The following is a 27,687-nucleotide window of genomic DNA, read 5'->3' on the forward strand; positions in this document are numbered from 1 at the left end:
GTGCCACAAAAGAGAGAAGATGATGATGTGCAGGTTCTTGGAAAAAACTTGCTGTTTTTAGATATTGATTAGTGATTGTCTGCGCAAATATGTGTGCAGTTTTGGACTGCCATGATGTTCAGATGATTTTTATGCAATATGTCAGATATAGGCTTAGAGCTTCATGAACTGTTTATTCAATTGTGGGGTTTGAATAGTGTGATAAGACAACATATTTGGTGAATCAATAATACTAACTCTTAAAGGGTATACAATTCTAAATTACAGATTTATTACATCTGCAATTATTCTTCTATGTATTATGCTACCAATAACATTTGCATGTTAATATTATCTTCTGATTATAGTTATTATGTCTCATCTTTTAACTAAATGCAATCTACTAGATGAAAAAATAAATGTGATTAGGTATACAGTATCTGTCACACCCTGATCTGTTCCACCTGTCTTTGTGCTTGTCTCCACCCCCCTCCAGGTGTTGCCCATCTTCCCCATTATCCCCAGTGTATTTATAACTGTGTTCTCTGTTTGTCTGTTACCATTTTTTTTGTCAAGCCTACCAGCATTTCCCCCCTTGCTCCTGTCTTTTTCTAGATCCTGTTTTCACAGTTTTGACCATTCTGCCTGCCTGCCCGACCCTGAGCCTGCCTGCCGTTCTGTACCTTATGGACTCTGATTTGGATTACTTCTGCCTGCCCTTTACCTGTCGTTTTACCTGCCCCCTGTTCTAGTAATACATTTCTGTTACTTCGAAACTGTCTGTATCTGGGTCTTCTCCTGAAACGTGATAATCTAGTTGTCCTATAGCACGTTCTGATTGAACGGCTTGTCCTGCACTTTGCAAAAACCCAGAGTGCAGTGAGTGAATGTTGGAAAAAGATGCTGGTTCCTATCTAAACAGCAATGCAAATGCAAAGAGGATTCAGGCCACAAAAAGTGGTGAACTGTCAAAGGAGTTGAGTCTTCATTCAAAGGCAAGGGCAGTATGAATACAAAGTGAACTGAGTTATGTTTTTTTTACTCTCTGTAGTTGTGCTATTTTTATCAGCATAATAAAACCTGATAGTATTTCAACCACATAAAATATGCATACAAGATGAAGTGATATCTTATAGGAAACATGTTGGGTCATTTTCACAGCTTTTTCTTTCCTTACAACATGTCAAACTGATGTTATTTGGACATTTTACACAGAAAATCATTCCCCTTTTTTGTTATTTAATTTTCCTCCTGGTCCCTAAACGTCTTTGCTCCGCGAAATAAGCAGAAATGACAGAGAACTTTACCAATGTGAACTAGATTGAAGCATTTCATCTATTTATGGCGTTATTCTGGGGAGCAAGGGTATTTTTAGTTGTTCGAGAAACATAGAGTATAATGACAGAAGAGAAGTTGTGTGTTTCCAATTATAGACAAGTTGACTAACAAATAGCGTACCAAAATGTCGGAAATTAGAAGCAGAAACATAGCTAAATCATTCAAAAAACAATCCTGCACCTACTTACGCTGTCTCTGACTGAAGCCTTTCGGCACATTTTCTATATTAGAGGATTAGGGTCAGGTGCGGGCCTCAGATTTTCACTTTATCACTTATAGTTGGGTGGTTGCGGATGGGTTATTAGCTATTGCGGGCAGGTGAGGGCGAAAAAACAGCTGCACCACTACTGGGCATATAGGGATATACTCCCTTGGCTTTTCCCTGCATGGTAATGTCTGTTTGAGATAGCAGCAGCGCTGGCTGAATGGTCTGTCTGTGTGTTTACCTAAAACAAGGACAGGGCTGGCAGTAGCTGCTTGTCTGCTTGTCTCCAGGCCCAGGCTATGTCTCAAATGGCACCCTATTCCCTTTATAGTGCACGACTTTGAGCAGGGCCCATTGGGTCAAAAGTAGTTTACTATATAGGGAATAGGGTGCCATTTTGGATGCATTCCCAGACTGCTTGGTGTAACGCTGATGCTTTCTGTACCAAATTATGCTTTAGTCATGTTACTCCATCCTGGATGGGCCAAACCTGAAAACACAGAGCCAACCAGCAGATACGGTCAGTTTATTCGTTTACTGTTATTAATTCAATGCGTTTAGTGTTTAGGTATGTTTGTGTGTTTGTTGAGGGTCTCTCTGTGCTCTTCTACGCTTGCTGTGGGGGTTTAGTGTAAGCAATAGAGTGGGGGCAGCAGTAACATTTCTGCATTTTATTACAGTCCAATGATAAGAATTAAATAGTTGGTTTATGAAGCCTCGTTTACTCCCTTACATAATGTGTTCTTTGAAAACAGAGGCATTCAGTGCCCTTAACAAAGTGTGCTTTTTTTACAGGATTTTCTCTGTTAATAATTGTGTCCGAAATGACACCTTATTCCTTACGAGTGCACTACTTTTAATCAGGGCCAATAGGGAATATGTTACCATTTAGGATGCAGGATAACCTTATACCAGCACAGAGATAATATGTTTACAGCTTTGATATAACATTAATACAGTCAAACCTAATAACAGCCATGGCCACACAAAGCCTTTTTATGACATAGTTTATGGACCACTGCTGGCATTGAAGGGAGACCATAATTGATCTATTTAGGATTTTGGCACTGACCTTGGCTTCTATTTGTCTGTTTTGCAATGTTCAGTACTTATCAGTATGGTGCAGTATATCTTACCAAGCACAACACTGAATAGCAACAACTACATAATACTGAATTAGTCCCAAATGGCACCTTATTACCTATATAGTGCACTACTTTTTTACCAGAGCCCTATAGGCCCTTGTCAAAAGTAGTGCACTATAGGTTGGAGCCCGTCATTGTAAATAAATATTTGTTCTTAAACTGACTTGCCTAGTTAAAGAAAGAAAGAAAAAGAAAAAAGAAACCAGAGGTTCCATCCTGTTTAAATGTTCTCACCTCTCCTCAGGAGAGCAACATGAATTATACTCTCAGCGTGCAGATTTATTGGTTGATTCCTTGTCAAACAGTAATTTATGGCTGGGTATTTTGTCTTGGTCTTTGTATAGACAGGAAGAGGTCTGCAACAACCAGCTCTAGGGGATTCTATTGTAGCCTAATCCAGAGGAGCTGCAGACAGAGTGGTCTGTTCATTAGAAAGTTGAATGTGACGTATGGTTCAGAGTATCAAGACATTTTCAAACAAGGTGGTCTTATCTCTCTTTTTACTTTGTCACCAACCTTTTCTGAGTCAAGATCCCTCTGCTAATAATCATAAAACGCAGGGCTGTCGATACTTGGCTACTCATTCATTGCCGCTGCAGCCCGAGCGGATGTACAGAGAAGCGTGTTTTGTAATAGTGTTCAATAAAAACAGTGACAGTGCTGAATATAAACTTAAACATGAACTCACTCATAAAAACAGCATATCTGTGCTGTATTCATTGACAGTCTCTCTGTGGTCATGATTTTAAAAGTTATTCAATCTTACGTAGGCTAGTAGCCTATTAAACTTGGCTGTGGCTAGGGTCGTGGAAGATCTGTAGACACGGTAATTTGAGCTATTCGATTGGGCAGCGTAAGTAGGCGCACTCGATTATGTCACAGATTTGAAGGTCTGCCGGTTAGGCAGAGTTTGTCTCATGGGAACACTTTGCTTAGTCTTTATTGTTCGTTGGCTTTTCAACTGAAAATGTGTTGATCGACTAGGAATGCCTTGAAGATCATTGGCGACCACTGCTTTAGCATAGTCATCTTATTGTTGCACTAAAATATGAGCTCAACAGCAATATGAGTTATGAAACATTTCTCACTGAAGTTGTCTTCTTGGAGCTGACTTGTACTGTAGGTACACTGGTACTCTGAAAGGTGACTGAAGAGTACTGTAACTGTAACCTACAGCAGCTTGTACACTGCTCAAATATTAATGCACTATATTAGAAAAATGTTGTCAACTCTCTCCTCACACCTACTGATACACATACAGTCCAATGCACACATCCAACCTTACCTAGACCCAATTAAAAACACATATGCTCAGTGCTCTCTCTGTCTGCGTCCCAAATGGCATCCTATTCCCTATATAGTGCACTACTTTTGACCTTGCCTGATATACAGGAAGTGAGTAGTGGTCTTGATGTAGCATTGCTGACATTTTTAGGTACAATTTTTTGGATAGTCTATAGTTCATCTGTAGATGCTCTATCTACTAACCCTATCCCTAACCCTAACCTTAACCTTTATCATAACCCTTACCCTAGCCCTAACTCTATCCTTAATCCTTACCCTTAATCAAAACCTTACCCTAACCTTAACCCTAACCGTAACCTTAGCAAGCAGTTGCTTATCAACAGATAGTTTGTTGATAATATGACCATCTGTAGAGCTACAGATGGACTATCCAAATGAAGTGTGACCACATTTTGCATGTGTGAATGTTAATGTGCCTCTGGCTGTCCTCTAGGAAACACACTGTCAGAGTGCTGCTGCTGGATACAGAGTCTGGATACTGGCGGAAAGACGAGAAGAGAGGAGAGTAGAGTGGAGGGGTAGAGAAGGAGAGGAGAAGAGACTTCTGTCTTTGCCAGTCCAACTGCTGCCAGTCTGAGTGGAATACAGCACTCGATAGCCTCTCTGCATTGCCTGGGTCACAACACATACAGTGAAGTACAGATGCACACTCTCACACAAATGAAAATATGGTCAGGTCCATAATTATTGGCACCCTTGATAAAGATAGTGTATAAAATATTTAATACAAATACTGAACTATATTTCATGCAAAATAAAATTGGGAAATTATATTATTTTATACTAATACAATTGCTCAAAGAAAGATTTTGTTTAACAAGTAACACAAAACAAATCAACAAAATAAATCAGTCAAAATGATTAGCTTCTCTTGCGAGGATAATGACATTGAGCAATGAGAGGAATATCAAGGATCTTTCCAGATCATTGATATCCTTCATCTGCTCTTTTCAGTTGGGTTCAAGTCCGGAGACTGAGAAGGCCATTGCTAAATGCTGATTTTGTGATCAATTAACCATTTCTTTGTGGATTTTGATTAGTGCTTGGGGTTATTGTCTTGCTTGAAGATTCACTTACGGCCAAGTGTCAGCCTTCTGGCAGTGGCAAACAGGTTTTTGGCTAAAATGTCCTGGTATTTGGTAAAGTTCATGATGCCGTTGACCTTAACAAGGGCCCCAGGGCCACTGGAAGCAAAGTAGCCCCATAACATACCTTAGGTATGAGGTACTTTTCTGCATATGTTTCTGTTTTTCAACTCCAAAACCACCACTGGTATGCATGGCCAAAGAGCTCTATTTTCATGTCACCTGACCAAAGCACTGTTTCCAATCCAATTGCCAATGCTGTTTATCAAACTCCAGGCGGTGCTATGAAATTAGAGCTCTTTGGCCATGCACACCAGGTTTTGACTAATGTTATATTGGCCTTTACAGAAATGGCCACTTGGAAAAAAATACTCTGATAGCCCTGGTGTCGAGACAGGTTTGCCCAAAGCTTTATTCTCAATCTTAACAAAAATACTGATAGCCCTTGTGTCGAGACAGGTTTGCCCAAAGATTTTTTTCTCAATCTCAACCAAAGTGAAGGTTAGTTGATAATTTCATTATTTCTGATATTTGTTTCAGTCGAATGCTTCACCGAGGGGCGTAGGACAGAACATCGGGTTAGCCGGGTCACTCAACAGTGAAATGAGTGAGACACCATAGGTGGATCTAATGCAAAGCATGGCTAAAATCACTTATCTTCCCATCTCTGGTGGACATTAACTAATGTGTAAATGAATGGCCTTTCATTGTGCAGTAGTGCAGTTGTCTATCCGGGAGACGATAGGCCCTGTCACAGAAAACAGTGCTTTAATCAATAATTACATTACAATGCAGTTTGTCTCTGTTCTAACTGAAACATCCACTATGCCATTTTTCGAAACAAACTGGAAATATTCTCTTAAGCTTGTAATTTGTCATTTAATCTGTCATTTTTTTTGTAAATGGGTCAAATGTATTTGTTTGATGACGACACAAGCAAGCAGACCAGTGTCATTATCTGGGAATAGGTCCATGGATGTTGCTCATTCAATTCTTCACCAAAGTTACTATCTTTTGAGACAATCTGCATGTAAAGGTTATCCACAGTCATTAAGCGTTGGCCAACCCGGGAAGGTAATCAATTAATCAAATCCAGGCCGGCTAGCCCGTTCCCTCTGCAATATTCACTGTCAATGTATAGTGTGTCCATCTCCGAGGTATGGGGGAGTGGTGGATGGTAGGGGGGTTCGACGTTACAACACCAGGATGGTCTGGGCTAATTCCCAAATGGTACCCTATTCCCTATATAGTCATATGGGAGCTTGTCAAACTAACCCAGGGAATAGGGTGCCATTTGGGATGTATCAAAATAGTCAGTTGTAGGGAGGCTCAGTGGAGCAATTAGGAGTTTAGATGTGAGTGATCAGAGTGTGAACTATTGGACAGGTCCAGGATTGGGGCTAGAGGGGAAACTCTAGCTTCATTACCTCTGGCAGTTCATCTTCTGTTCAGCTGCTCTCAACAGGTTTCCCCTAAGGATTCATTCTGGGTCCCAGACCCATTGCACATGCACATGCACATGCACACAACCACACGCTCACTCACTCACTCACTCACTCACTCACTCACTCACTCACTCACTCACTCACTCACTCACTCACTCACTCACTCACTCACTCACTCACTCACTCACTCACTCACTCACTCACTCACTCTGTGCCCCAGACCAATCTCACGCCCCTTTAATCAATGCTGTGGAGTGGAAGATGGAGCAGGCGGCTCTAGACAGACACATTGGACTACCTTCCGCCTTTAGGCTGCCTTCCTGACAGCTCTGACAGTCTGGGTTGGGCCTAGCCGCCTCTGAATCAACCCCGTCTGGCCGGCTTAGTCTCTGGGTGGTGTGGTGAGTCACAGCTCCAAAAGGCTACTGGGATATTTGGTGAATTGGAGATCTGATGCAGTTCCTTCTATAAAGGGCAGATGAGATGTTATGGGGCGGCAGGGTAGCCTAGTGGTTAGAGCGTTGGACTAGTAACCGCAAGGTTGCAAGTTCAAATCCCCGAGCTGACAAGGTACAAATCTGTCGTTCTGCCCCTGAACACTGTTAACCCACTGTTCCTAGGCCGTCATTGAAAATAAGAATTTGTTCTTAACTGACTTGCCTGGTTAAATAAAGGTAAAATAAAAAAAATATTTAAAAAATACCATATGAGGCTACAGTGAATCACTACTGTAGTGACTCTCTGAATAACGCATAGGAAATGGTTTTGCTGTGAACTCATGAGATGCGGCATGTGTTGGCAGCAGATGTAGGCAGGGTGTTCTATAGACCCCTGATGTTCTATAGACAGACAGCAGTGGCTGTTTCCATGTCAACAGAGAATGTCTAGTGTGTCTAATGTCTCCCACCCCTGGTGTGTGTGTGTGTAGTTGTAGTTCCTTACACTGTCTCATGGGGTCTTTCTGTCCCTGGTGTACATGGGGTTCGTGACATGGTAAGCAGTAGTAATCACCCGTAAATCTGTGTCACTGTGAGATCAAGGGAAAGTTGTGAAAGCCTATTGTGAGGGATTAGACGGTCAATACAGAGGGCCGTCTGTGGTGTCAACCTGTCGCTCCGATAACACCACTCTTTGATTCACACTCCTGTTTACATTGGGGCGTGTGTGCAGGGGTCTCTCTCTCTCTGTGTGTGTGTGTGTTCACGCAGCTTTATCACTAACACCTCTGATCGTAATGCACGCCACAGTATAACGCTTCCATTACATGTTGGTCATCACTTGGTCCTAGCTGAGCACATTTGTGATGGCTTAAAGCAGTCAAGCAGTAGAAGGAGGGAGAGGGAGTGCAAAGATGGATAATGGAGACAGAGGTTGTGTCCCAAATGCCACCCGATTCCCTATATAATGCATTACTTTTGACCAGGGCCCTAGTCAAAAGAAGCAAACCATAAAGGCAAATGGGTGCCATTTGAGACACAGATTGATACAGCTGGACTGTAAAAAGAAGCCCACTACCCCCTCCTCTGTCTGCCCTCCAGCTCTGGCTTCCTCCCTGACTCCAGCTCTCCTCTCTAATTTCCCTTATGGTTTGGGATTATTGGATCTTTATGAGCAGGGTCTCTGTCTACTGATTTGGTCATTTTTGCCTCAATATCTGGAATGGCCAGGGGAGAGTCCTTGGGGAGGATTCTAGAATTCCTTTAAACTTCTTTTGTTCTTGTTCATTTTTGCTCCTTCAACCTGGTGAAGAAAAAGGACTTGCTATAAGTATAATTCAAGAAGTTCCTCTAAATGAAAGATTGACTGTCAACATCTATCAGGGATCAAGGTAAGACCCAAGTGCAGACTGTGTGAGGTAACAATGTTTATTGTAACCACAGGGGCAGGCAAACAACAGGTCAAGGCAGGCAGAGGTCGGTAATCCAGAGGTGGAGCAAAGTTACAGCACGGCAGGCAGGCAGTGGTCAGGCTGGCGGGTACGGGGTCAGGACAGGCAAAGGTCAAAAACCAGGAGGATGAGAAAAGTGAGACAAGGGAAAACCAGGAGCTGAGCCAAACTGCTGGTAGGCCCATTGAACAAACAAGACGAACTGGCCACAGACAGACAGAAAACACAAGTATAAATACACAGGGATAATGGGGAGGATGGGCGACACCTGGAGGGGGGTGGAGACAAGCACAAGGACAGGTGAAACAGATCAGGGCGTGACAACATCCTTTAACAATTTGCTTTGAATGTTTGCAATCCCTGTTAATTACTGTACCGTAACAACTTTGATTGGGGAACAAGTGAAGAACTCTTAGTATTGTCTTCAGTCACAAAAACAATTAATGCATTCAGTCAGTTGGGAACAAAACAAGTGTGTCTCGATTTAACATGACCTTTTCTCAAAGGAAACCCATAGTTGTCTTTAATTGAATTAATCTTGGTTGAACCAACAGAATAATCACACACATGGTTGGACTGATATTAATCTAGTCCTTCTGTAGCACAGTTGGTAGAGCATGGCGCTTGTAACGCCAGGGTAGTGGGTTCGATTCCCGGGACCACCCATACGTAGAATGTATGCACACATGACTGTAAGTCGCTTTGGATAAAAGCGTCTGCTAAATGGCATATATTACGTTAAATTCATCTATTTTACACACAGCAAACTGTGACCAAGTGCCACTTTTCAAAGAGGAATACATTAGCAGAAATGAAAAGAAAGAAAATAGATGATATACCTTCCTTTAAACGTTCACCCTGCTGCACGAAATACCCTCGCATTGATCTTTGTTTATTTATCTATATATGTATTTTTTCATACCTTGATTCACTCTTCAATTTAATGTCAGTTCACATTTGGGGTCAGGGTGGATGGAATACAGTAGATAGAATGGAGTGTATTTTTGTGTGTGTGTCTGCATGATTGCGTGCGGGTGTATCCTTTCTTGTGTGTGTTTGATAATTGATTTGCATAGAAATCATGCGAGGTGTCCTAATTCCTCTCCCCTTTGCCTTTCATGTTATGAGTTATGGGTCAGTGAAGTCATGCAATTTATTATTTCAGTTCCCCAAGGAGAATGTGAAAAGGGTACAGAATATCAGCCGAATGTTCCGGAGCCCTGTGGATTGACAGCACCCTGGAATGGTGTGAAAGCCTGGGAAATATAAGTGCAATTATGTATATAATGAAGCAAAGTTATCCCATCCAGGTAATGGACTTTGTACTATGAAATGGAATGCATAATACCTCTTATTTTTGCCACTTGGCTTAAAGGTGCATGTGTTTACCGTCTTGTGTTTTGCTGTAATGTCACAAAGCATTCTTATCCCAGGCTCGCACAAACACACACACTCAAACACACACACACACACACACCAATCCTACTCAGTATCCCGGGCCATTGGTAATTGAAACAAATCGCTTATTAATAAGTATTGGGACAGTGACACATGTTTTGTTGTTTTGGCTCTGTACTCCAGCACTTTGGATTTCAAATGATACAATATCTATGAGGTAAAAGTGTAGACCGTCAGCTTTCATTTTAGGGTATTTTTATTGATATTGTTTGAACCATTTAGAAATTACAGCTCTTTTTGTACATAGTCCCCCTATGTTAGGGGACCAGAAGTACTGGGAAAAATATGTCAAATCAAATCAAATTGTATTGGTTGCATACAAATGTTTGGCAGATGTTATTGCAAGTGTAGTGAAATTGTGTTCAACAGTGCAGTAATATATTAACAATACACAACAAAACACACAAATCTAAAAGTAAAAGAATGGAATTGAGAAATATGAAATATAGAACTATTAGGACGAGCAATATTGGAGTCCGGAATATAAATATATATATACACTACCGTTAAAAAGCTTGCTGTAACTTATACATTTCCTTGTTTAAAAAAAAAAAGCAAATTTATTTGTCAAATAAAAAAACATCAAACTGATCAGAAATACAGTGTAGACATTGTTAATGTTGTAAATGACTATTGCAGCTGGAAACATGAGATGCTTAATGGAATATCTACATAGGCCCATTATTAATAATCATCAATCCTGTGTTCCAATGTCACATTGTGTTAGCTAATCCAAGTTTATAATTTTAAAAGGCTAATTGATCATTAGAAAACCCTTTTTACATTATGTTAGCACAGCTGAAAACTGTTGTTCTGAATAAAGAAGCAATACAACTGGCGTTCCTTAGACTAGTTGAGTATCTGGAGCATCAGCATATGTTGGTTTGATTACAGGCTCAAAATGGCCAGAAACAAATAACTTTTTTTCTGAAACTCGCCAGTCTATTCTTGTTCTGTGAAATGAAGGCTATTCCATGCGAAAAATTGCATGGAATAGCAATTGTGTACTACTCCCTTCACAGAACAGCGCAAACTGGCACTAACCAGAGCAAGAGGACAAGTACATTAGAGTGTTTAGTTTGAGAAACAAACGCCTCACAAGTCCTCAACTGGCAGCTTCATTAAACAGTACCTTCAAAACACCATTCTCAACGTCAACAGTGAAGAGGCGACTCCGGGATGCTGGACTTCTAGGCAGAGTTGCAAAGAAAAAGCCATATCTCAGACTGGCCAGTAAAAAGAAAAGATTAAGATGGGCAAAAGAGCACAGACACCGGACAGAGGAACTCTGCCTAGAAGGCCAGCATCCCGGAGTCGCCTTTTCACTGTTGACATTGAGACTGGTGTTTTGCGGGTACTATTTAGTGAAGCTGCAATTAGTCAGTCGTAGGGCCGTACGCACTAGCCTCTGTAGCGCCTTACGGTCGGATGCCGAGCAGTTGCCATACCAGGCGGTGATGCAGCTCTTCAGTATGCAGCCGTATATTTTTTTAGGATCTGGGGAACCATGCCAGATCTTTTCAGTCTCCTGAGGGGGAAAAGGCTTAGTTGTAGGAATCAGGATGATAGCGTTGTGGTCAGATTTGCCAAATGGAGGGCCGGGGAGAGCTTTGTACGCATCTCTGTGTTTGGAGTAAAGGTAGTCTAGATTTTTTTTCCTCTGGTAGAAATGAGGTAAAATGGATTCAAGTTTGCCTGCATTAAAGTCCTCGGGCACTAGGAGCACTACTTCTAGAATAGCATTTTTTTTGTTTACTTAAGACCTTATACAGCTCATTGAGAGCTGTCTTAGTGCAAAACTCTAAACTGGTAACACTTGTAACGCAGACAGACTTAAATTAAAAACTTTTCATTTTGTATTCATTTTGTTTGTAGACATCTTTCACCACATAACTATTGATCAAAAATATGAGTTTACTGTGAAATATAATGAGTACATTGATTTAATCACAAAAATACTGTATCTGTATCTGATCTCAATATCAGATTAAAAATAAAATAATAATCATCATCATAGTAGTACATTTGAGTATGTATCATACATTTTTCTACTTTAGTCACATTTTCATTAGGTAGTTCTCAAAATCTGTAGGAGACAAACCAGTTTATATGTCAAATCTATAGGTTTACAAAACATTTAATAGATAATCAATTAAGAGCAGATGAATTAAAATGGCATCAAAGTGATTAAAAAAATCCCTAACACACATTTGTAAGGGTGCATGACTGTTTTAACAGGCTGTATATTCAGGCTGTGTACTCACTGGTCCATTCTTTTGGAAGTAAATACAATAAAGTGTTTGTTGGAGAGATATGAGGCCTCTGTGGCCATGTTCTGACAGTCCTGCCCAGAATCCATCTGTGTGTGTGTGTGTGTGTATGTCAGAAAGAGAGAGAGAGAGTCCTGCCCAGAATCAATCTCTGTTTAATGGTGGCAATCTTCTCTCTAAATAATCATCTGCCTTTTATTACAGGAGCTCACGCTCGGAGCTCAGGGGGCCGTTGCCTCAATCACTTTACAGTCCCCCTGTCTGCACTCTCTAAACTAAACCTTTCCTCTCCTCTGGTTTGGAACATGGAGATGAGGATCATTTCCTGCAGTGGGCTTTTATGATGTTTCTGAGGATTTGACTTTTGATTTGTTTGCACTGTTACAAGAGCTTTATGTGACAGAAGGACACTACTTATCTTTGGAAACAAATCTGTTCCTCATTCTTTCATTTACTGCAACTATCAGAATTAGCCACGGAACACACAATACTCTTTGGGCTGCATAAGGTCAATTTAAGACTGATATATTGTTGGTCAGTAGCAATATCTCATTCAATATGACAGTGTAGAGAAAGCTCTCATCTCTGGCTTGTTGTGTGTTACTGTAACCTGATGTCAATTAAGCAATGAGTTCTCCCTGTGTTCTCCTCAAGAGTGTGTTTGTCATGGTCATTGTCCCATCTGCAGCTGCATCGTTGGCAGGAAGGAGTTCCATCTCGTTATGGCCAACTGACAAATGCCAGCTTTATGAAAATCAAACAGATGACGAGCAATTTATGATGGTGTGTGTGTGTGTGTGTGTGTGTGTGTGTGTGTGTGTGTGTGTGTGTGTGTGTGTGTGTGTGTGTGTGTGTGTGTGTGTGTGTGTGTGTGTGGTGTGTGTGTGTGTGTGCATGCATGTTTTGCAGCAGCTTTTCCTCCCTAAAAGTTTCAGGTCCAGATAAACAGTGAATGACTTTCAAACAATGCAACCTCAAAGGCTCTCTTGGAGTTACGTATTTGTTAAACTGTGTCTTAAAAGTAACAGTATTTTGTCTTGCAGTTGCATCCCAAAATGCTCTTTGCAAATCTAGGCCTTGTTTGTAAAGCTGTCAAACTGTCCCCTCTCCGCCTTTCATAGCTGCCCTTACAAATATGCCACTGTTTGCAGAACTGTCATGCCAAGCTGCAGTGTCTCTCGCTCTCATCTCCCGCTCCCTCCACTAAAGACATCCAGAGACATCCGTATTGACATTGTAGCTAGCCCGGCTGATTTCTTAGTTAAAATGCAGTCACAATGAATTTGTAATGCAGGGGAATGCGTGGTTTGCCATGCTTACCAATGTGTGTTTAATGGTTAGACCTTAAATGAAGAGTTTGGCCCAACTTTCTCTGTCTATCAGGTTCTCTCTTAAAGGAGTGGTGGGAGGTATAATACATTTCTCACTGATCATTTAATTATTGTCGGACAATTAAAAGCTCCACCAACTGTTTGTTTAAATACATTATGACCTTGATTTAACGAGGCAAGTCAGTTAAGAAAAAAGTATTATTTACAATGACCGTCTAACCCGGTCAAATCCTAACCCGGAAGATGCTGAGCCAATTGTGCGCTTCTCTATGGGACTCCCAATCATGTCTGGTTTTGATACAGCCTGGAATCAAACTAGGGTTTGTAATGACACCTCTAACAAAGAGATGCAGTGCCTAAGACCGCTGTGCCACTCGGGAGCCTGTTAACTGATACCTTTCTCTAAGTTGATCTAGATAAAAGTGTATACCAAATGACTAAAATGTAAAACACGTTTTTTTCAACATATTGAACAAATGGTGGTATTTCAGGAAAAATAAATGAAAGCTTTAGCATTGTAAAATAGATCAAGAATATCTGCTAACAAAACGGATTAACTTCTATAGGAAATCAACATGCTAACACGTGACTGTTTCAGTAGTGAAGCTCATATTATGATGCAAAACACTACGCGCAACATTCATATCTAAAATGTCATTGCAGTCATAATGTCATGTTGTACTAGTATGTCTTTCATCAAAATGCCATAGCGTAGACCTTGAATACAGATGGTGACTGTCACGATGTCATAGGAGCGGCCATGAAGACATTCATAGTTTGGCAAAAATGATGTTGGGAAAAATGATGTTGGGAATTAACTCAGTCCTGTTTTACTGCTACGCTGACACTTGTGTGTGTGTGTCATGTTTATGTGTGTGTGTAAAAGGGCATGCCCACACACACACGCACACACAGTTAGACCGTGCCTCCTATTCACACTTACAGAGGGAAATTATTAGTGCGATAGATTGATGGAGGTGGCTTCCACTTTGATAGTATATACAGAGCATTAGGAAAGTATTCAGACCCCTTGACTTTTTCCACATTTTCTTACGTTTCATTGTTCCCCCTCATCAATCTACACACAAAACCCCATAATGATAAAGCAAAAACAGGTTTGTAGAAAAAACAGAACACATTTACATAAATATTCAGATCCTTTACTCAGTGCTTTGTTGATGCATCTTTCGCAGAGATCACAGCCTCGAGTCTTCTTGGGTATGATGCTACAAGCTTGGGGAATTTCTCCCATTCTTCTCTGCAGATCCTCTCAAACTCTGTCAAGTTGGATGGGGAGCGTCGAGGCACAGCTTTTTTCAGGTCTCTCCAGGGCATTCAGAGACTTGTCTCGAAGCCACTCCTGCGTTTCTTGGCTCTGTGCTTAGGTTTGTTGTCCTGTTGGAAGGTGCACCTTTGCGCCAGTCTGAGGTCCTGAGCACTCTGGAGAAGGTTTTCATCATGGATCTCTCTGTACTTTGCTCCGTTCATCTTTCCATCGGTCCTGACTTTTCTCCCATTCCCTGCCGCTGAAAAACATGCCCCAGCCACCACCATGCTTCACTGTAGGGATGTGCCAGGTTTCCTCTAGATGTGATTCTTGGCATTCAGGCCAAAGAGTTCAATCTTGGTTTCATCAGACCAGAGAATCTTGTTTCTCATGGTCTGAGAGTATTTTGGCAAACTCCAAGTGGGCTGTTGTGTGCTTTTTACTGAGGAGTGGCTTCCGTCTGGCCACTCTACCATAAAGACCTGATTGGTGGTGTGATGAAGAGACGGTTGACCTTCTTGAAGATTCTCCCATCTCCACAGAGGAACACTGGAGCTCCTTCAGAGTGACCATCGGCTTCTTGGTCACCTCCCTGACCAAGGCCCTTCTCCCCTGATTGCTCAGTTTGGAACCACCAAGACTCTTGCCAAACGTCTTCCATTTAAGAATGATGGAGGCCACTGTGTTCTTGGGGACCTTCAATGCTACAGAAATGTTTTGGTATCCTTCCCGAGATCTATGCCTCAACACAATCCTGTCTCTGGGCTCTACTGACAATTCCTTTGACCTCATGGCTTGGTTTTTGCTCTGACACGCACTGTCAACTGTGGGAACTTATACAGACAGGTGTGCGCCTTTCCAGATCAAGCCCAATCAATTTAATTTTCCAGTTGGATTCCAATCAAATTGTAGAAACATCTCAAGGAGGACCAATGGAAACAGGATGTACCTGAGCTCAATTTCGAGTCTCATAGCAAAGGGTCTGAATACTTATGTAAATTAGGTATTTCTGTTTTTTCTAAACTTTTTTTGGTTTTGTCATTATGGGATATTGTGTGTAGATTGAGGAGGAAAATGTTTTATATAACAAAATGTGGAACAAGTAAAGGGGTCTGAATACTTTCTGAATAAACTGTAGATACAGTACCAGTCAAAAGTTTGGACACACCTACTCATTCAAGGGTTATTCTTTATTTTTACTATGGTCTACAGTGTAGAATACTAGTGAAGACATCAAAACTATGAAATAACACATGGAATCATGTGGGAACCAAAAAAGTGTTAAAACAAATCAAAATAGATTTTATATTTAAGATTCTTCAAAGTAGGTGTCCTTTGCCTTGATGACAGCTATGCACACTCTTGACATTCTTTCAACCAGCTTCACCTGGAATGCTTTTCCAACAGTCTTGATGGAGTTCCCACATATGCTGAGCACTTGTTGGCTGATTTTTCCTCCAATCTGAAGTCCAACTCATCCCAAACCATCCCAATTGGATTGAGGTCGGGTGATTGGAGGCCAGGTCATCTGATCCAGGTCAAATATCCTTGCACAGCCCCGAGGTGCGTTGGGTCATTGTCCTGTTGAAAAACAAATTATAGCCCCACCAAGTGGCAAACCAAATGGGATGGCATATTGCTGCAGAATGTTGTGGCAGCCATGCTGGTAAAGTGTGCCTTGAAATCTAAATAAATCATTGTCACCAGCAAAGCACCATCACACCTCCTTCTCCATGCTTCATGGTGGGAACCACACATGCGGAGATCATCCGTTCACCTTTTCTGCATCTCACAAAGACACCAAAAATGGCTAATTTTGCCCAAGCAAGTCTTTTCTTATTATTTGGGGTCCTCTAGTAGTGGTTTCTTTGCAGCAATTCACCATGAAGGCCTGATTCATGCAGTCTCCTCTGAACAGTTGATGTAGAGATGTGTCTGTTACTTGAACTCAGTGAAGCATTTGTTTGGGTTGCAATGTCTGAGGCTGATAACTTTAATGAACGTATCCTCTGCAGCAGAGGTATCTATAGGTCTTCCTTTCCTGTGGCGGTCCTCATGAGAGACAGTTTCATCATAGCCCTTGATGGTTTTTGCGACAGCACAATTGTTTACTTCCGGGTTGGAGCGAGCGGTCGCATCTGCACTTCGCTCCGCAGGTAGTATAACTTTTCATTACATTTCATTACATTTCATTATAGTACAACGGTTTGATTTGTCTAATCTTAGCAATTTCTTCTTAGCTAGCTACATAGCCGTCTTTGTATCAAAGATAATTGCGTAATTATCGTATTTCGTCTCCTAACGTAGTCTACACTGCTATCTGCCAGGCAGCTAGCCAGCTAGCAAACGTCCACCGTCTACCGTCTACCGAATAGCAGCACTGTAGAAACTATTACACTCAACTGAACGACTTGATTAGTGTAGTGTTAGCTAGCTACATAGTTGTCTTTGCTGTCTTCGTATCCAAGATAATTGTGTAGTTTAGAGTGTGTAGTCTTAGAGTGATTATCTTAATTTACCGAGGTTAGCTAGCCAGCTATTTGTCGTCCTTAACGTAGGAGACACTGCTAGCTAGCCAACAGCTAGCCAACGTCTATTGAATAGAACTACTGCACTCAACAACCCGGTCGCATTCCGCTTCGCTACACAAGTAGTATCACATTTTCATTTCATTACAGCACAACGGTTTGATTTGTTTGATCGTAGCTAGCTACATAGCTAGCTACATAGCCATCTTTGTATCAAAGATAATTGTGTAGTCTAGAGCAATTTTCTAGGTTAGCTAGCCAGCTATTGTCGTTCTTTTAAAGCAACGTAACGTAATCAACACTGCTAGCTAGCCAGCTAGCCCCCGAATAGCAGCACTGTAGAAACTATTACACTCAACGGAACGACTTGATTAGTGTAGTGTCAACAACGCAGCCACTGCCAGCTAGCCTACTTCAGCAGTACTGTATCATTTTAATCATTTTAGTCAATAACATTCTTGCTACGTAAGCTTAACTTTCTGAACATTCGAGACGTGTAGTCCACTTGTCATTCAATCTCCTTGCATTACGTAGCCTCTTCTGTAGCCTGTCAACTATGTGTCTGTCTATCCCTGTTCTCTCCTCTCTGCACAGACCATACAAACGCTCCACACCGCATGGCCGCGGCCACCTAATCTGGTGGTCCCAGCGCGCACGACCCACGTGGAGTTCCAGGTCTCCGGTAGCCTCTGGAACTGCCGATCTGCGGCCAGAGTTCATCTCAGCCTATGCCTCCCTCCAGTCCCTCGACTTCTTGGCACTGACGGAAACATGGATCACCACAGATAACACTGCTACTCCTACTGCTCTCTCTTCGTCCGCCCACGTGTTCTCGCACACCCCGAGAGCTTCTGGTCAGCGGGGTGGTGGCACCGGGATCCTCATCTCTCCCAAGTGATCATTCTCTCTTTCTCCCCATCTGTCTATCGCCTCCTTTGAATTCCATGCTGTCACAGTTACCAGCCCTTTCAAGCGTAACATCCTTATCATTTATCGCCCTCCAGGTCCCCTCGGAGAGTTCATCAATGAGCTTGATGCCTTGATAAGCTCCTTTCCTGAGGACGGCTCACCTCTCACAGTTCTGGGCGACTTTAACCTCCCCACATCTACCTTTGACTCATTCCTCTCTGCCTCCTTCTTTCCACTCCTCTCCTCTTTTGACCTCACCCTCTCACCTTCCCCCTACTCACAAGGCAGGCAATACGCTGACCTCATCTTTACTAGATGCTGTTCTTCCACTAACCTCATTGCAACTCCTCCAAGTCTCCGACCACTACCTTGTATCCTTTTCCCTCTCGCTCTCATCCAACACTTCCCACACTGCCCCTACTCGGATGGTATCGCGCCGTCCCAACCTTCGCTCTCTCTCCCCCGCTACTCTCTCCTCTTCCATCCTATCATCTCTTCCCTCTGCTCAAACCTTCTCCAACCTATCTCCTGATTCTGCCTCCTCAACCCTCCTCTCCTCCCTTTCTGCATCCTTTGACTCTCTATGTCCCCTATCCTCCAGGCCGGCTCGGTCCTCCCCTCCCGCTCCGTGGCTCTACGACTCATTGCGATCTCACAGAACAGGGCTCCGGGCAGCCGAGCGGAAATGGAGGAAAACTTGCCTCCCTGCGGACCTGGCATCCTTTCACTCCCTCCTCTCTACATTTTCCTACTCTGTCTCTGCTGCTAAAGCCACTTTCTACCACTCTAAATTCCAAGCATCTGCCTCTAACCCTAGGAAGCTCTTTGCCACCTTCTCCTCCCTCCTGAATCCTCCCCCCTCCTCCCTCTCTGCAGATGACTTCGCAACCATTTTGAAAAGAAGGTCGACGACATCCGATCCTCGTTTGCTAAGTCAAACGACACCGCTGGTTCTGCTCAAACTGCCCTACCCTATGCTCTGACCTCTTTCTCCCCTCTCTCTCCAGATGAAATCTCGTCTTGTGACGGCCGGCCGCCCAACAACCTGCCCGCTTGACCCTATCCCCTCCTCTCTTCTCCAGACCATTTCCGGAGACCTTCTCCCTTACCTCACCTCGCTCATCAACTCATCCCTGACCGCTGGCTACGTCCCTTCCGTCTTCAAGAGAGCGAGAGTTGCACCCCTTCTGAAAAAACCTACACTCGATCCCTCCGATGTCAACAACTACAGAACAGTATCCCTTCTTTCTTTTCTCTCCAAAACTCTTGAACGTGCCGTCCTTGGCCAGCTCTCCCGCTATCTCTCTCAGAATAACCTTCTTGATCCAAATCAGTCAGGTTTCAAGACTAGTCATTCAACTGAGACTGCTCTTCTCTGTATCACGGAGGCGCTCCGCACTGCTAAAGCTAACTCTCTCTCCTCTGCTCTCATCCTTCTAGACCTATCGGCTGCCTTCGATACTGTGAACCATCAGATCCTCCTCTCCACCCTCTCCGAGTTGGGCATCTCCGGCGCGGCCCACGCTTGGATTGCGTCCTACCTGACAGGTCGCTCCTACCAGGTGGCGTGGCGAGAATCTGTCTCCTCACCACGCGCTCTCACCACTGGTGTCCCCAGGGCTCTGTTCTAGGCCCTCTCCTATTCTCGCTATACACCAAGTCACTTGGCTCTGTCATAACCTCACATGGTCTCTCCTATCATTGCTATGCAGACGACACACAATTAATCTTCTCCTTTCCCCCTTCTGATGACCAGGTGGCGAATCGCATCTCTGCATGTCTGGCAGACATATCAGTGTGGATGACGGATCACCACCTCAAGCTGAACCTCGGCAAGACGGAGCTGCTCTTCCTCCCGGGAAGGACTGCCCGTTCCATGATCTCGCCATCACGGTTGACAACTCCATTGTGTCCTCCTCCCAGAGCGCTAAGAACCTTGGCGTGATCCTGGACAACACCCTGTCGTTCTCAACTAACATCAAGGCGGTGGCCCGTTCCTGTAGGTTCATGCTCTACAACATCCGCAGAGTACGACCCTGCCTCACACAGGAAGCGGCGCAGGTCCTAATCCAGGCACTTGTCATCTCCCGTCTGGATTACTGCAACTCGCTGTTGGCTGGGCTCCCTGCCTGTGCCATTAAACCCCTACAACTCATCCAGAACGCAGCAGCCCGTCTGGTGTTCAACCTTCCCAAGTTCTCTCACGTCACCCCGCTCCTCCGCTCTCTCCACTGGCTTCCAGTTGAAGCTCGCATCCGCTACAAGACCATGGTGCTTGCCTACGGAGCTGTGAGGGGAACGGCACCTCAGTACCTCCAGGCTCTGATCAGGCCCTACACCCAAACAAGGGCACTGCGTTCATCCACCTCTGGCCTGCTCGCCTCCCTACCACTGAGGAAGTACAGTTCCCGCTCAGCCCAGTCAAAACTGTTCGCTGCTCTGGCCCCCAATGGTGGAACAAACTCCCTCACGATGCCAGGACAGCGGAGTCAATCACCACCTTCCGGAGACACCTGAAACCCCACCTCTTTAAGGAATAACTAGGATAGGATAAAGTAATCCTTCTCACCCCCCTTAAAAGATTTAGATGCACTGTTGTAAAGTGGCTGTTCCACTGGATGTCATAAGGTGAATGCACCAATTTGTAAGTCGCTCTGGATAAGAGCGTCTGCTAAATGACTTAAATGTAAATGTAAATGTATGAGAAACTTTCAATGTTCTTGAAATTTTCCCGCAAATACTGACCTTCGTGTCTTAACGAAATGATGGGCTGTTGTTTCTCTTTTTTGAGCTGTTCTTGCCATAATATGGAGTTGTTTTTTTTACCAAAGAGGGCTATCTTCTGTATACCACACCTACCCTGTCACAGCACAACTGCCTGGCTCAAACGCATTAAGAACACCTGTTAATTGAAATGCATTCGAGCTGTCTACCTCATGAAGCTGGTTGAGAGAATGACAAGAGCGTGCGAAGAATTCGTCAAGGCAAAATCTGGCTACTTTGAAGAATATAAAATATAACATCTATTTTGATTTGTTTAACACTTTTTGGGTTGCTACATGATTCTCTATATGTGTTATTTCATAGTTGTGATGTCTTCACTATTATTTTACAATGTTGATAATATGACCCTTGACTGAGTAGGTGTGTCCAAACGTTTGACTAGTACTTTATGCAGTAATCAAATCAAATCAAATGTATTTTTAAAGCCCTTCTTGCATCAGCTGATATCTCAAAGTGCTGTACAGAAACCCAGCCTAAAACCCCAAACAGCAGGTGTAGAAGCAGTACTGTACAACGTTTTTGCGGAATATGCTTTATGGCTGCCCGGATGGGTACGTGACATTTTGTCCAGATAAAAAATGAAATGTTGTCCTGAAGACAATGTTAATTTGCTTTGACTCTAATTTTCCATTTGTACATGTGCATTTATGGGGCAAAACAAAACAATAACACTCAGTTCATCTCCCTAAATGACCTTTCCCTCTGTCTTACTAACTGAATTGCTTTCCAACCGCTCCCTATACACACACACACCCATGCTGAGTGCGCACACAAGCTCCCATTTAACCTAGAGAAATTAATGTCAATAGAAACGTAACTAACTGATGGGATACACAAGCTAAATTCCTTGTCAAGTGAGGTTTTAACACCAATTCAAAATGGACTGGTTGAAAATATGTAGGGAAATAAGTGATCAAGCTACGGTTTTGAAATAATTGCGTCCTGTCTGTTTTCTACTTGTGCTACTTTGCGAACTGCTAGTGCCATTTAGAATTGCTTAGCCTAGCCTATAACCCCCCTAAACATAGGCAGGTTCTGAAAATATGCAAAAACATTAGTTTGTTAAAGATAAAGAGCGTATTTCCTTCAGAATCATTCATTCTAGGCCTACTCATCAAACTGATTTCATCACCATGCAGTGTTCAATGTGGTGTTGTTAATCCATCTGGAAAATTCCAAATAACAGGCAGAATAAAGTAAATCAAATGTCTGTACAGTATATCGAAAATAAGATAGATTTTGGTTAATAACCCTGAAAAAAGTATATTTCTACTCACCAAATTGAGCCCCGTTTCAAATTATAGTACTCTTTGAAAATAGCTGTTCCAGACGCGAGATGCACTTCACTTTGCACTGGCAACTTTTTTCACATATTCTGTTCTATTTTATTCTGTTATATTACATCATGTTTTTTTACCATAACATAAGTGTTTCTTGACTGTGATAAGGACTCAGGAAATAAGAGTGTCTTGTCTGCTAAATTAACAAAACAAGTCTATGCCATTGCATAGCAAAAGGCTTCCACAAGCAAGTGCCACTGCTGAGGTTACTTCCTTTTTGAAGATTGTGTTACACGATGGAATATGACCTGTTTCAATAAATAGATCTTAAATGGAACAGTTTTTTTATTTACTGAATATATATGGGGCAATTTAATCATTAGGATTTGTTATCTGTAATGGTTATGATAAATCAGGCATTGTTGTGCACTGTTGGCATAGATAATACTGCAAAACTTATATTCGCCCCCCCCCCCAAAAAAGATGTTTGCAAGTACTCAAACACTCAACTTTAAAATGGGGGATGGCTTCCGCATTTAACCCAACTGCTCTTAATCAGAAAGGTGTTGGGGGCTGCCTTAATAACTGTCATCAGGAGCAGTTAGTTTGGGGGGTTAACTGCCTTGCTCAAGGGCAGAATGGCAGGTTTTTTCACATTGCCGGCTCGGGGATTCAAACCAGTGACCTTTCCGTTACCGGTACAACGGGCTTAACTGCTATGCTACCTGCCTCCCCATCGCTAGACTTAACATCTCCCTCAGAAACTGGATTCTGGACTTTAAAAAAAAAAATTTATGCCATTTAGCAGACGCTTTTATCCAAAGCGACTTACAGTCATGTGTGCATACATTCTACGTATGGGTGGTCCCGGGAATCGAACCCACTACCCTGGCGTTACAAGCGCCATGCTCTACCAACTGTGCTACAGAAGGACCACAATGAGTCACCCCCAGGTGGTGAGGGTAGGCAACAACACATCTGCCACACTGACCCATCACGGGGCCCATCAAGGGTGCACTCTTAGTACCCTCGATACTCCCTGTTCACCCACGAATGCGTGGCTGCGCACGACTCCAACACCATCATTAAGTTTGCTGATGACACGATGGTGGTAGGCCTATTCACCAACGACAATGAGACAGCCTATAGGGAGGATGTCAGTGACCTAGCAGTGTGGTGCCAGGGCAACAACCTCTCCCTCAAAGTCAGCAAGAGAAAGGAGCTGACCGTGGACTATAGGACATGGAGACGCCCCCATCCACATTGCGAGAATGTAGTGGAGTGGGTCGAGAGCTTCAAGTTCCTTGGTGTCCACATCACTAAGGAATTAACATGGTCCATACACACCAACACAGTTGTAAAGAATGTACAACAATGACTCTTCCCCCTCAGGAGGCTAAAAAAGATTTGATTCTAAAATTGAATAGAAAAATTATTCTCAGCAATCTACCCACAATACCCCATAATGACAAAGCAAACACTGTTTTTGGGAAATTTTACCAAATGTATTAAAAATAGAAAACAGAAATACTTTATTTACGTAAGTATTCAGACCCTGCGATGAGACTCGAAATTGAGCTTTGGTGCATCCTGTTTACATTGATCATCTTTGACATGTTTCTATAACATGATTGGAGTCCACCTGTGCTAAATTCAATTGATTGGACATAATTTGGAAAGGGACACACCTGTCTATACTTTGTCATGTTTTTCAGCGGCATCGACTGCGAGACTAGTCAGTATTGAGGAAAAGATTAACAGAGCAAAGTACAGAGAGATCCTTGATGAAAACCTGCTCCAGAGCGCTCAGGACCTCAGACTGGGGTGAAGGTTCACCTTCCAACAGGACAACGATCCTAAGAACACAGCCAAGACAATGCTGGAGTGGCTTCAGGACAAGTCTCTGGATGTCCGTGAGTGGCAGAGCCAGAGCCTGGACTTGAACCAAATTGAACATCTCTGGAGAGAAAATAGCTGCGCAGCTATGCTCCGCATCCAACCTCACAGAGCTTGAGAGGAGAGAAGAATGGGAGAAACTCTCCAAATATAGGTGTGCCAAGCTTGTAGCGTCATACACAAGAAGACTCAATCACTGCTAAAGGTGCTTCAACAAAGTACTGAGTAAAGGGTCTAAATACTTATGTAAATGTGATTTAAATGTTTAAAATATTTAATACATTTACAAAAATGTATAAACACCTGTTTTTGCATGTAGATTGATGAGGGGAAAAAACAATGTAAGGCATTTTAGAATAAGGCTGTAACACTTTTTCCGAAGGCACTGTATCTACCTCAATTACCCCATACCCCTGCACATCGACTCGGTATTAATACCGCGTGTATTTTGCCATATTATCGTTACTCATTGTGTATTTATTCCTCGTGTATGATATCCACCTTGTCATAGAACGGTCCAACATAGGACTGCTGCTCTTCACCAGCGACAATGCCATACCATCATTTACTCTGCAGAGCAAGGGAAATGTGTTTTTGAAATATGATAATGAGTTTCAGATGCTTCTGCGGGGGTGTTAGATTCACTATCAAGTTTGTGAATGATTGTGTGGACTGTGTTATACCAACAGTGTAAAGTTATTAGTGAAACAACTTCACTGCACATTCTGTCTAATCATAAAAAAATGAAGTCGTGGCAAAATAACTCAGGTGTCAAAATGGAGTTACAGCGCAAGAAGTCATGCACTGTAGCGTGTTGGAGAACAAATGATGTTCCCATCCTGCCTAGCAACTTCTATAATGATGCATCAGGGGCCTGGTATTCCAAGGTGGAATACATAGCTATTCACCGTCCATCCCAAATGACAACCTATTCCCTACATAGTGGACTATGGGCCCTGGTCAAAATGTGTGCGCAACCAACTCCATCCCCTAGCAGCGTTCGGCTTGTCATCGCTGGCTGGAAATGTAGGTGTGGACAGATGCTGCCTGTAGAGGTTCTCCCCGCAGAGCCAAGTTCAAGTTCCCCCAGATCCCAGACTATCCACGTCTAGCCACACTATTCCAGTAGATGCATATTGGCACATATGGGGAATGGGTCATCTGTTTTGGGGAGATGCTGGGTTATCGCATATCCGATTGCAAAATTTCCTTTCGTAAGAAACCCGGAGACAAAGTGGCACCTTAGGATACTAGATCAATAAGAATAGATCAAGTGGACTTTGACTAATGCAAATTAATGTTAGATTTAAATAATGCAGATGGACAATGTGAAATATTGTGAATAATATACAGTATCTGCATAATCAAATATTGTTGCCCTGTTATGTGGTCTGAACATAGTGAAAAGTGTATATTTTTGTTCTGTAAAATTAGAAACCGGAAGTCCTGCCGCATGAGCAGTCAGTGTATTACAGCTGTGAAAGTGTTGTGATGTATTTTGGAACGCTAATGTTGAGTGTACCAACTGAGATGGAAATCAACATGGTAATGCTTTCAGCGATTGCACATAAAGGAAGATAGTTCCTAAATGATAGAGAGCTTGCGTTGTTATCCAACTGAACTTGCGTCCTTTCTGTCATCCTGTGAACTCCATTGCTTCTCACAGCTATATTTGAATATATTTTTTTCATGTTAGTCATGGAACAATCTAGGTGCAATTAATTTCAGCAAACCAACTCTTTGTGATTAAGCAATACTGCATCTGATCTTATCTGCCAATGATCTTGGTCTGGACAACATCAGTCTGATATATCATAGACCTCAGCACATGGCTCTAAATAAATACAGTAACACAGTGTTCAAGTGTAACAAGCATTGAGGCGTAACCACCATGATATCGTCCTCATTTTATAGGTTATTTGGTAGCTGTTTTACAATACAGAAATTACCAGGTATTTAAATTCCCTTTAGAAAGTACTCATACCCCTTGACTTATTCCACATTTGTGACCTAAAGTGCCTTGCAAAAGTATTCCCCTTGACATTGTACCTATTTTGTTATCTTACATCCTTGAATTAAAATAGATTTTTGGGGGTTTGTATCATTTGAATTACACAACATGCCTAGCACTTTGAAGATGCAAAATATTTTTTTTGTGTGAAACAAACAAGAAATAAAAACTGAAAACTTGAGCGTGCATAACTACTTTTTGCAGCAATTACAGCTGCAAGTCTCTTGGGATATGTCTCTATAGGCTTGGCCACTGGGATTTACTGTATGCCCATTCTTCAAGGCAAAACTTCTCCAGCTCCTTCAAGTTGGATGGGTTCCGCTGGTGTACAGCCATCTTTAAGTCATACCACAGATTCTCAATTGGTTTCAGGTCTGGGTTTTGACTAGGCCATTACAAGACATTTCAAAAATTCCTCTTAAAACACTTGAGTTTTGCTTTAGCAGTATGCTCAGGGTCATTGTCCTGCTGGAAGATGAACCTCTGTCCCAGTCTCAAATCTCTGGAAGACTGAAACAGGTTTCCCTCAAGAATTTTCCTTGTATTTAGCGCCATCCATCATTCCTTCAATTCTGACCAGTCTCCCAGTCCCTGCCGATAAAAACCTCTGTACCGGTACCCCCCTGTATATAGTCTCACTATTGTTATTTTACCGTTGCACTTTAATTATTTGTTACTTTTATTTCTTATTCTTATCCATATTTTTAAACTGCATTGCTGGTTAGGGGCTCGTAAAGTAAGCATTTCACCTGTTGTACTCAGTCAGGCATGTGATGAAATACAATTTTATTTGATTTGAACTGCAGCACGCAATTCAGGACTTTGCTTCATGTGGTCATTCCTGCATCTGCAGGAACCAGAGTATGTGTATTTCCCCCTGCTAGAATCCGAAGTCAAATGTCTGCTGTTTGCTGATGATCTGGTGCTTCTGTCACCAACCAAGGAGGGCCTACAGCAGCACCTAGATCTTATGCACAGATTCTGTCAGACCTGGGCCCTGACAGTAAATCTCAGTAAGACCAAAATAATGGTGTTCCAAAAAAGGTCCAGTCATCAGGACCACAAATACAAATTCCATCTAGACACTGTTGCCCTAGAGCACACAAAAAACTATACATGCCTTGGCCTAAACATCAGCGCCACAGGTAACTTCCACAAAGCTGTGAACGATCATAAGAAACATACATTTCCACATACCAATTAGGATTTGGCTAAAAATACTTGAATCAGTCATAGAGCCCATTGCCCTTTATGGTTGTGAGGTCTGGGGTCCACTCACCAACCAAGACTTCACAAAATGGGACAAACACCAAATTGAGACTCTGCACGCAGAATTCTGCAAAAATATCCTCCGTGTACAACGTAAAACACCAAATAATGCATGCAGAGCAGAATTAGGCCGATACCCACTAATTATCAAAATCCAGAAAAGAGCCGTTAAATTCTACAACCACCTAAAAGGAAGTGATTCACAAACCTTCCATAAAAAAGCCATCACTTACAGAGAGATGAACCTGGAGAAGAGTCCCCTACGCAAGCTGGTCCTGGGGCTCTGTTCACAAA

This window comes from Oncorhynchus keta, chromosome 29 (genome assembly GCF_023373465.1).
Source record: "Oncorhynchus keta strain PuntledgeMale-10-30-2019 chromosome 29, Oket_V2, whole genome shotgun sequence".
Taxonomy (NCBI): Eukaryota; Metazoa; Chordata; class Actinopteri; order Salmoniformes; family Salmonidae; genus Oncorhynchus; species Oncorhynchus keta.